Raw genomic sequence first — 12,118 nt, 5'->3', positions numbered from 1 at the left:
AATAAAAAATTAAAAAAAAAAAAAACAAAACAAAAGAAAATGCAAACAATACCAGGTACAATCCACAACAGCTCATTAAGTATAGAATAAATTAGAAAAATTGAAAATAGTTTAAGGACATATAAGTACATTTGAATCAGTACTCTTTGGAAAAATAGTTTAATTGCTTAATTTGATTAAGAGTAGCTATAAATTAAGTATTTGCATGATAATATATGAAATGGTAAATTGTTAGTGATTTATTCTTGCTTGTAGTATCTTCATAAAATAATTTCTTTTGTATGCTGATGAGCTAGGATTGTCTTGGAAATGCTTTAGTGTGTGCAAAATAGATTATTTTTTTAGTTTAGATTCAATATAAAGAATAATCAATAAGCAATGAAAATATTTTTAAATAGCCATGACAAAAGGCAATGACATAAGTTTAGATAATAATATAGTATGCTATGTAAAAATAAAATCTGTTTATATAATTTAAAAACAAAATTCTTAATGTTTTTGTTGAATAATTTGATGTGATCAACTCTGGATGAATGAAGAATGTTGAAAAAGATGATACTCTCTTCATTTAATTAGATTATAAGATTTATATTCCATATATGTAAACACATTCAGTTGTTCAGTTCTGTTCATTAGTATAGCTTCTAGGACACATGACATTTAGAGTTCAGGAATATTTAAAAGGAAATCATTGGCCTTTATACTTTGGTTCTGGAGATCAAGCTAAATAAAAGTAGAACATTCCCAAAGGGCTTTATGTAATAAAGTATTAAAAAATAAGATCAAAGTTGAACTTGAAAGGGGTTCATTTTTATATTTTGAATGCCTAAAGGACCAGTTACTATATTGATACATGTTATATTGAAAGAAAACAATTTTTTGAAGTTTAAAAGTAACTTTAGCAACTAATTATTATAATTATATAAAATAGAGAAATAACATATTCTTAACTATATGAAATCTTTCAAGATATTAAATTCCCACAGTAACTATTTGAAGAAAATGGATAAGGTAAGTGAGCATTTCTAATATATATTAATGCATATTTAAAATTTTTAGTGATTAACATAGCTGGATCCTGGAGTAAAACTGGCAGGAAGTGAATGAATAATATATAAGAAACAAACAAACAAACAAATAAACAAACCATATACTGACTAAATGAACACAGGAAAATTAATCAGTAAACCTAGTCCTTTTTCAGTAGTATAGAAATGATAAATACATTTTGAGATAACAGGAGAAAACAAGGCGGGTTAATTTATTCAGAACGTTGAAATGTATTATAACTTTACAACTAGGATTTAAAATTCAAAGCCCAGATATTTGATTAGATTAAAATTACAATAATAAACCATTTAACAAATAGATCATGTACCACTAAGCAAAATGCTTGGTGATACAATAGCAAATGTGAAAGGATCTAAACAATCTGCTCATAGAGGAGAGAGAGAAAAAAAAAAAAAAGAAGAAGACTCATGTGAAATTATAGGGGACAGATCGTCTTAGCTTTCCTTGTTATTGCAGGGGTTTCAGAATGAACTCCTGTAACAAGAGAAAAGCATAACAAATTTAATTAATCAATTTTTTACCTGATAGGAGAACTTTCTAAAGCAAGATACAAGTGTAAAAGTCTTGGGGATACTCTCTAGCTTTAGATTAGCCTCCAAGAGGAATGACTAACAGTGTAGAAATATGATTAGACAAAGAGGCATTAGCTGGACATAAAGGCCCAAGACAGGAAGAGGAGATAGAAATGGAGGAGAGGGGTTTTTCTTGATTCTAGGCTCTATTGGAAAAATGAAGAGTCTGGTTTCTATTATGTACCTCAGGGGAAATAATTCTAGTTCCTATGACTTCCTTTGGAAGAAAAAGAAAAGTAGGAGAGCAGAGATCAGAAAGATGGTACTTCTGAAGCTCATGGTATCTTCAGAATAATAGTATATCACACTTTAGATTATCATCTCCAATGTTGCTTAATTCTATTAATAATTAAATAGTGCAAAAGTCAAAAATGTTTTCCTCTTTCCATTATTTTTCTGTAAGGTTATCTTATATAGTCATGGCTGCCCTGAAAGTCACTGTATGGCTCAGGCTTTCCTGGAACTTATCCTACTGTTTTCTGTTTTCTAAGACAGCTAGCATAGATGCCCTTCAGTAGAATTTTGCTTTGTTGTGTTTTGGGATGTGTGTGTGTGTGTGTGTGTGTGTGTGTGTGTGTGTGTGTGTGTTTGAGTGTGTGGGTGTGTATCTGTGTGTGAGAATAAAATAAACCCAGTTCTCATTTTCTGCTCATTTCATCAGAACTGAGTTTTATAATTTTTAACTTGTATTTTAACTTCTTTATTAGACATGCAAGATATTATATGCACAAATAGGTTATAAAGAATAAAACTCAGTAATTAATATCATCATATCTGACCCTACTTCCCATTGTAAGTAATGTGTTAATAATTTGACAGGCAGTGGTGGTGCACCCCTTTAATCCCAGCATTCTTGAGACAAAGGAGGAGAGGGGAGGTGGGGGAAGCAACAGGGAGGAGCAGAGGGATTAGAAACTGTAATTGAGATGTGACACATGAGACAAACATAAAAGTTAGGAAAAAAGAAAGAAAGAAAGAAAGAAAGAAAGAAAGAAAGAAAGAAAGAAAGAAAGAACGAAAGAAAGAACGAGAGAAAGAACGAGAGAAAGAAAGAGAGAAAGAAAGAAAGAAAGAAAGAAAGNAGAAAGAAAGAAAGAAAGAAAGGAAGGAAGGAAGGAAGGAAGGAAGGAAGGAAGGAAGGAAGGAAGAAAGAAAGAAAGAAAGGAAGGAAGGAAGAAAGGAAGGAAGGAAGGAAGGAAGGAAGGAAGGAAGGAAGGAAGGAAGGAAGGAAGAAAGAAAGAAGAGACAGGCAAATCTCAGTAAGTTTAAGGTCAGCCTGATCTACAGAGAGAGGTCCAGGACAGCCAGGGCTGTTACTCACATGAACTCAGTTTTGAAAAAAAAAGAAAAGCAAGCAAACAAACAAGCAAAAACTCTGGGTCAAACCCAAATATCCACAGCACATTTCAACCAAACACAAAAGAATATACATTCTCAGTACCTTATGGAACCTTCTCCAAAATTGACTATATTATTGTACACAAAGCAAGCCCCAACAGATACAAGAGAATTGAAATAACTCCTTGTATCTTATCAGACCAACATGGATTAATGGTAGTTGTCAACAACAACAAAAACAACAGAAAGCTTGCAAACATATGAAAACTGAACAAACCTCTACTCAATGACAACTGGGTCAGAGACAAAACAAGAAAGAAACTGAAGACTTCATAGAATTCAATGAAAATGAAGGCACAATATACCTAAGCTTATGGGACACAATGTAAGTAGCATTAATAGGAAACCTCAGCACTAAATCCCTTCATAAAGAAATTGGAAAATTCTCATATTAACAATTTAAAACCCCACCTGAAAGCTCTATAACAAAAACAGACAAACTCACCAAAGAGGAGTAGAGGGTAGGAAATAATCAAACACTGGATTGAAATTAATAAATTGGAAACAAAGAGAACAATACAAAGAATCAACAATACCAAGAGCTGACTCTTTGAGAAAATCAACAATATAGACAAACCCTTAGCCACTTTAACCAAAAGGCAGAGATAGTATCTAAATTAAAATATCATAAATGAAAAGGGAGGCATAGCATCAGACACTGAGGAAATCCGAAGAATCATTATGACTTATTTCTAAAGCCTGCACTCAACAAAATCGGAAAATCTAAATGAAATGGACAATTTTTTGATTGATACCACTGACCAAAGTTAAATCAGAGACCACACCCAAACATTAAGTTGAGCCCCAGGGAATCCTGTGGAAGGAAGGATTGAAAGGAGCTAAAGAGAAGGAAGCTACAAAAAGTCCTATAATATCTTAATACCTAAGGAAATAGAAGCAGTCATTCAAAGTCTTCTAACCAAAAAAAAAAAAAAAAAAAAAAAAAAAAGACCTCGGGACAGATGGAATTCTAGCAGATTTCCAAAGAAGAACTAATATCAGTGCTCCTCAAATTATTCCACAAAATGCAAGCAAACAAAAGGTATATTGCCAAACTAGTTCTATAATGTCACAGTCACCCTAATAGCTAAAGCACTCAAAGACTCAATACAGAAAAAGAACTGCAGGCCAATTTACCTTATAAACATTGATGTAAAAATATCAATAAAATACTTTGAAGCAGAATCCAAAAATACACCAAAAGCATTACTACCATGATCACATAGTCTTCATCACATAGACACAGGTACAGTTCAATATATTTAAAATTTCATCAATGTAATTTACCATATAAACAGTGAAAGACAATAACACATGGTCTTCTCATTAAATGCTAAAAAAATCCTTTGATAAAATTTAATACCGGTTTATGATAAAAGTCTTGAGGACATCAGGGATACAAGGCACATACGTAAACACAATAAAGGCATTATACAACAAGCCAGTAGCCAACATCAAATTAAATAGAGAGAAATTTAAAATAATTACATTAAATTCAGAGACAAGACAAGGCTTCCCATTCTCTCCATAGTTACTCATTACAGTACTTGAAGTTTTACCTAGAGCAGTAAGACAACAAAGGGGGACCAAGGTGACACACATTGAAGAAGAAGTCAAGATATCACTATTTGTGGATGATATGATAGTATACATAAATGACCCCACAAAATTCTACTAGAGAACTCCTACAGCTAATAAACATCTTTAGTAAAGTTGCTGGATACAAATTAACTTAAAATAATCAGTAGCTCTCCTTTATACAAATGATAAGTGGGCTGAGAAAAATGAGGGAAAAAACACCCTTCATAATAGGCACAAATTATATAAAATATTTTGGTGTAATTCTAACCAAGCAAGTAAAATACCTTTATGACAAGAACTTCAAGTCTCTGAAGAAAGAAACTGAAAAAGGTAAAAGAAGATGAAAAGATCTCCCATGGTTATGAATCAAAAGCAGTAACATTGTAAAAATGACCATCTTAATAAATGCAATCTATACATTTAATGCAATTTCCATCAAAATTCCAACACAATTGTTTATAGACCTCCAAAAACCAATTCTCATCTTCATTTGGAAATAATAACAATAATAATAAAAAACAAGATTCCTAAAACACTTCTGTACATTAAAAGAACTTCGGGTGGTATCACCATCACTAATTTCAAGCTGTACTACAGAGAAATAGTAATAAACACCACATAATATTTGCATAAAAACAGAGAGGTTAATTGATGGAATAGAATTGAAGAACCTGAAATAAACCAACACACTTATGGCACTTGATTTTTGATGAAAAAAGAAAAAGCCAAACCATACAGAAAAAAAAAAATGCATGTTCAACAAGTGGTATTGGTCTCACTGGATATCTGCAAGTAGAAGAATGCAAATAGATCCATACCTATCAACTTTCATAAAATTCAATTCCAAGTGGGTCCAAGTGTAAAAGACCTGAAAATAAAACTGGAAATACTAAATCTAATAGAAGAGAAAGTAAGGAATAGCCTAGAATACATTTATAAATGAGACAACTTCCTGAACAGAATACCAACAGCTCAGGCACTAAGATCAACAATTAATAAACAGGACCTCATGAAACTTGAAAGCTTCTCCAATGCAAAGGACATTGTCAATAAGAGAAAACAGCAGCCAGCCAAATGGAAAAAGATATTCAGCAACCCTACATCTGACAGAGGACTGATATCTAAAATATGTGACATTAGACAATAAGAAAACAAATCACTCAAAAGATGAAGTTCTAGGCTAAACATAATTTTCAACAGAGGAATCTCTAATGGCTGGGATGCAATTAAATGTTCAAAATTCTAAATTATCAGTGAAATGCAAATGACTCTGATATTCCATCTTATACCTATCAGAATGGCCAAAATAAAAAACTAAGTGACAGTTCATGCTGAAGAGGATTTGGAGCAAAAGGAATACTCCTTCCTTGCTGGTGGAAGTACACATTTGTAGAATCACTTTTGAAATCAATTTGTGGTGTCCCAGAAAGTTGGGAATGGTTCTATTTCATATCTCCTGGGTATATGCCCAAAAGATACTCCATCACATCACAAGGATATTTAATCAACTATGTTCATAGTATCTTTAGTCATCATAGCCAGAAACTGGAAATAGCCTATATGTCCCTTAGTGGAAGAATAGATAAAGAAAATATGCTACATTTACAAAATGGAATATTACTCAGCTATTAAAATTTACAGGCAAATGTATGGAACTAGAAAATATCATCCTCAGAAAGGTAATAGAGACCCAGAAAGACATACATGTTATACATACACTTAAAAGTATTTATCAGCCATAAAATACAGGATAACCCACAGACCCACAGATGCTAAGTAACAAAGATGGCCTAAGCGGGGAGGCACCTGAATCTTACTGAGAAGGGGAAATAGAATATACATCAGAGGTGGATTGATGGGGGAACTGGATAGAATTGTGGGTATGAAGGGAAACAGGAGGGATCAAGTGAGGGGAGAACAGAGGGAACTTGAACTGGGAGAACTGGAATGGGTGCGTGGGGGAGGCATCATTTAAACAAGCTAGAAATGTAAGACAATGGGAACTCCAAAGTAGCTAACACTCCTAGTATTGAATTATAATATGGAGCCAGAAGAGGCCACCTCCTGTAACCAGGCAAATCTTCCAATGGAGGGATGGGGACACAAACTCACACACAAAATTTTAGGCCCACAATTTTTCCTGCCTATAAGATGTTCAGGGATAAAGATAGAGTAGAAATTGAGGCAATGGACAATCAACGACTGGCCCACCTTGAGCTCCTTGCATGAGAGAGAGCCCACTCCTGACACCATTAATGATATTCTGTTGTACTTGTAGACATGAGCTGCCTTGTCTAGCCTCAATAGGAGAAGTGCCTAGTAGGGTTAAGGTTAGGGTTAGGATTAGGATTAGGGTTAGGGCTACAGATTGATATCTATGGAAGGCCTCTTCTTCTCTGAGAAGAAATCAGGGGGAATGGAGGGAGCAGAGGTGAAGGAAGGACTGGGAAAAGAGGAATGAGGGGAAGGTATGATCACAATGTAAAGTAGGTAATTAAATTAATGAATAAAAAAGAATACAAGTATACCCAGGGGGGAAAGGATATAAAAGGGAAGATTTTTTTCAGGAATACCTCTAATACTAGATATTTGAAAGTTGAGGGAGAATTGTGAGTTCAATAATTAAAAAAGCCCTTATTTCTCAGTGAAATTACATATTGTCCTCACTGAAAAAGGACATATATACATATGGAAGCTTTCTTTCACTTTTTTTGAATTGAAAATGAGTTTAACTATGTAATTTATACATTAGTACTTTTACTTTTGAGCCTTAGTGGCCATTACATATAAAGTTACATATATAATAATTCTTTTGCCATAGATGTGCAATGTTTATAGTGTAGAAATGTTGACATAAATGATAGAAATGGCCCATCATTTTATAGTGAGGTAAATATTACTTACCATTACTTACCATGGCCCAGGAACATAGATTTAAATCACCTCATGTTTTGGGGGATATTATGTGAGCTTGTATAATCACTGAAGGACAGAAAGTCATAAATCAATGTATTTACCAATTACATTTGTGGAAGTATCAGTTAAGTAGGCTACTACAAATGGAAAAATATGTTTCAGATATTATCTTACTTTGTTCATTTTTTATTGGACATTTTCTTTATGTTTCACACATTTCCCCCTTTCCAGGTCTCCCCTTCAGAACCCCCCTATTCTATACCCCTCCCCCTGCCTCTATGAGGGTGTTCCCACACACACCCATCCAACCACTCCTGTCTTCCTGCCCTGGCCTTCACTACACTGGGGCATTGAGCACCCTCAGGCCCATGGGTGTCTCCTCCCACTGATGTTCAACAAGGATATCCTCTGCCACATATGCAGCCAGAGTCCCTCCATGTGAACTCTTTGGTTGACGGTCCATTCTCCTGGAGCTCCAGGGGTTCTGGCAAGTTGACGTTGTTCTTAATGTTAGAGTTGATAGAAACTGGAGAGTTTATTGATCCATCAGGAGAATGTTAAGCCAGACAGTCTATAGGAGCTTTAAGAGAAGATATCTAGATGCAATTTTATCAGAAAATTCTAACCACAGAAAATGTATATTGTATGAATGAAATGACCATACACTAATCTACTATGGGATTTCTAGGTAAAGGTTACACACATAAGTTTTCATAAAATTTACCAACTCTTACATAAGAAATGCATTAGCGTCTGATGGTCTATATAATGTTTACACAGACCTATATAAGAACAGTATATCATCCTTTTGATTTTACTTTCTGCACAATATTGATCCACTTTTCCTATGTGAACTCACTGTTTTGAGTTTCTATTTACAATGCAAGAGGTACATAAAGTTTTTACAAATAAGTCTTATGCTAATTTAAAGTGGGAAAAATTTTGCAATTTAACAAATAATTCATGTTACATCAAAACGTTTCTGTAGTTAATTTTATGCAAGTATTATAATCATATCAAAGCCCAATAGGCAAAACAGAGAGAGAGAGAAAGAGAGAGAGAGAGAGAGAGAGAGAGAGAGAGAGAGAGAGAGAGAGAGAGAGAGAATAGAGAGAAACTGTTGCTCCTTAGTCCTTAGTAAATAATGTAATTATTTGGGGAGTGTTTAAAAAATGGTCATGCCTAAGCTTGACCAGAGCTTTGGATTTATTTGATTTTGGGGAGAGCTTGGGATTTACTGTTTCTAATGTATACAAACCAGTGCTGCCTATTTGTATAATACCCAATTGTCAATGACAAACTAGCAAATTGAAACAAACTGCTCACTAAAATAGTACTACCACATAATTGAGTGTATTGTCTTCTGAGGATATAAAAATAGTTTACCATTAGGGACTGTATAAACATAATTTATTATTCTCAAGAGCTTAAGAACAGAGACCATACACTTATTAATAAATATCTAGATGCTGGTCAAAGATTTCCAGGAATTCTCTGAGGTAATCCATCTCCATGATAAAACTATTATAAATCATAGAAAAATAATTGTAAAGATATATACTAAAGTAATCAAATTTCCACTAAAGTCAGGACGAACTCAAAGATACACATTTGAATAATAACAAATATTTTGCAAATCTGCATAATACTCTAAGACAATTGATAATGGTAATAAATTTAGTAATTAAATTTTTATTTATGTGTGTGTATAAGTGTATATGTGTGTGTGTGTGTATGTGTATGAGAGTGTGTGTGTGAGTGTATGTATTAATTATCCAATTATGTACATAGAAAATGCAAACAAGTATAAAGATACTTGTAAGGCAAATTAATGGATTGTAACTATAGGAAACAGATATTTAATTTCTGTGAAATAAACATTTATAAGAGAAAAGTGTAATATATGTAGAGTAAATACAAACATCATACATCAGATCACATTTAATAAATTAAATTAGAGGAAAACTAATGTTTCAAGTATTCAAAATGGTTTTCTAAGTTTGCAAAGAACCAATCCCTACACTTAATTTTATTTATTTATTCATGTATTTATTTATTTATTTATTTATTTATTTATTTATTTATTTATTGCTGGAGATACAGCCAAGGGTCTTGTTTATGCTAAGTAGGCACTCTGTAATTAAGCTATATTTCTAGAACTTATATGTTCTTGTATTAAAAAAATATGGTGAAAAATCAAATAAATGCAATTTCTACACAAATATAATACAAACAAAAATCACAAAACCCATACAGTATCTTTTATGTCTGTTTCCTTGAAAGTACATGAAATTGTGTAAACTATAATAGAAAATTAAAGCCAAAAAATATCTTTAAATATTGAAAAATTAGAGAAGGTTACAAAGAATAGAGTTTTTTTCCAGACAACAAAAATCTCCTTTGTAATGGTCAAGAGAACTTACTTTTCTGGCAGAGGACCCAGGTTTAGCTCAGAGTACCACATGGAACTGCATATATGTCTGTAACTTTATTTTAAGGTGAACTCACATTCTATTTTGGCCTTGGGGAGGGGTTTCCTGAACACATGGGGTACACATAAATTCATAAATTGCAATTGTAAACAGATATACACAATAAATATTTTAAAATCTTATTTGTAAAACCATCAAAATTAAATGGATAGGTGATAATCCAGTAACACAATTGGTTAGCACTATACTTTTAGAGAATAAACGTATAGATAGATAGATATAGGCTGAAGGACACAATAAAACCAGAAACAGTTGTGCATACATGCCACTTCATGTGTGTGTGTGTGTGTGTGTGTGTGTGTGTGTGTGTGTGTGTTTATCTGTATGCCTGTGTGTGTTTCTACAATGTTTTGAGATCAAGCTATGTCCTGGTCTAAGTTACTTCATATTATGTGCAACTGTTTTGTTGCTGTTGTTGTTGTTTGTTTGTTTGTTTCCTTGTTTTAATAGGCTCTGCTTTTCCCTAAGACCAAATAGACTCCATTCTATAAGCATCTTTTGACTCCATTTTAAGCAATAATGGTAAATGTAGGCTTCAGTTAAAAACAAAAACTGCATCACTTGTTAGGCTCTACCGAACCAAGACAGCTATGGGTTACCCAAATTAGTTTGGATCTAAGATAAGTGGCATAGTGATTTCCCGATCTCCTGAAAGTACCATGAAAGAAATCAAAATCAGTAGTTTCTGATCTTCCCAGAAAAAGCCTTTCCTGTTCTCATAAGAGACAAGAATATCCCTGTCCTTCACTTATTTTATCCTGTTCCTATAACCTTTCAAACTGCCATGGTTGAGACTTTGGTTTGTGGGATTACCTTTGTTCTCTCTTATTCTTAGCTTCCTTTAAATACATTTTCTTTCCTCTTCAGTTGATCTATGAGCCTCTAACAATAGCACATTTGCATAGCGGGATCCAGCAGCAGTCAGGGTGACCCTTTTTGAACAAACACTCCCTGAATCCAGGAAGCAGGTAGGTGGAAAAATGTCACTATTTGTTTTATGATTAGCATGCCTTGGAGCATTGAGTCACAAAGGTCACATTCTCAAGCCTGGGCCTAAAGGCCTAGGGTTTTTTGTTTGTTTGTTTGTTTGTTTGTTTTTTGTTTTGTTGTTTTTTGTTTGTTTGTTTGTTTGTTTTGTTTTCATGTTATACTTTTTCACATATACATGTAGAGTAGTTTTAATCCAGCAACATGACTGCTCTGGCAAAGGAATTGATCCAAGGATATGATCCAACTGGAATGCAGAAACACCACACACCTTTAAGCTCTCTGGCTGGAATACATACCTTTGATCCCTCTGACTGGAATATAGACATGCCTTTACTACATGCCTTTAATCCCAAACAATAATATTTAATTGAGGGCAGACAAAGTGATAAATCAGAGAAAGATTTGACAGAGATAGGATGTGCCCAACTCTCCGAGGGGAAAAGACAGAAAACAAAGGCTACTTAAGAACAATGGATGGACCTGGAGGGCATCATCCTGAATGATNTAACCCAATCACAAAAGAACTCACACAATATGTACTCACTTGTTGCGGCCTGCCCGCAGTCCACAACACGAACGGTTCAACTGAGAATGGCAGTTCGAGCTGAAAAGAGAGGAATCTAGACGGGGCGGAAGAATGGGGCCAAGACGATTCCATGTTCAAGGCCCACCTTTACTAATTTCAACATTCAGTTATAAAGGAAGGGGGAGGGATCCCAATTTCCCACCAAGTAACTCGGGATCCAGTAGCAGGACGAACACGTGTGTGCCTCCAAGCAGCAAAGCTGACAGGGTCCAGCAGTGGGCAGCACAAATGAGCAGGAAACTCCACCCTTGAGCAAGCAGGTTCAAGCAGGTGGGGGAAGGGAGACCACACTCACTGATAAGTGGCTATTAGCCCAGAAACTTAGAATACACAAGATATAAGATACAATTTGTGAAACATATGAAACTCAAGAAGTACGACAACCAAAGTGTGGACACTTTGCCCCTTCTTAGAATTAGGAACAAAACACCCATGGAAGGAGTTACAGAGACAAAGTTTGGAGCTGAGACGAAAGGATGGACCATCTAGAGACTGCATATCTGGGGATCCAT

At 34.3% G+C, this 12,118-nt stretch overlaps 1 long non-coding RNA gene across 1 annotated transcript in view; it reads right to left on the bottom strand.

Moving 5' to 3' along the window:
* Positions 1 to 12,118, bottom strand: part of LOC110286195 — a 33,292-nt gene that overhangs the window by 3,397 nt on the left and 17,777 nt on the right. The gene's annotated exons all lie outside the window — the stretch shown is intronic.

Source organism: Mus caroli, chromosome X, assembly GCF_900094665.2.
Source record: "Mus caroli chromosome X, CAROLI_EIJ_v1.1, whole genome shotgun sequence".
Lineage (NCBI taxonomy): Eukaryota > Metazoa > Chordata > Mammalia > Rodentia > Muridae > Mus > Mus caroli.
This window is presented reverse-complemented; position numbering and strand designations above follow the sequence as displayed.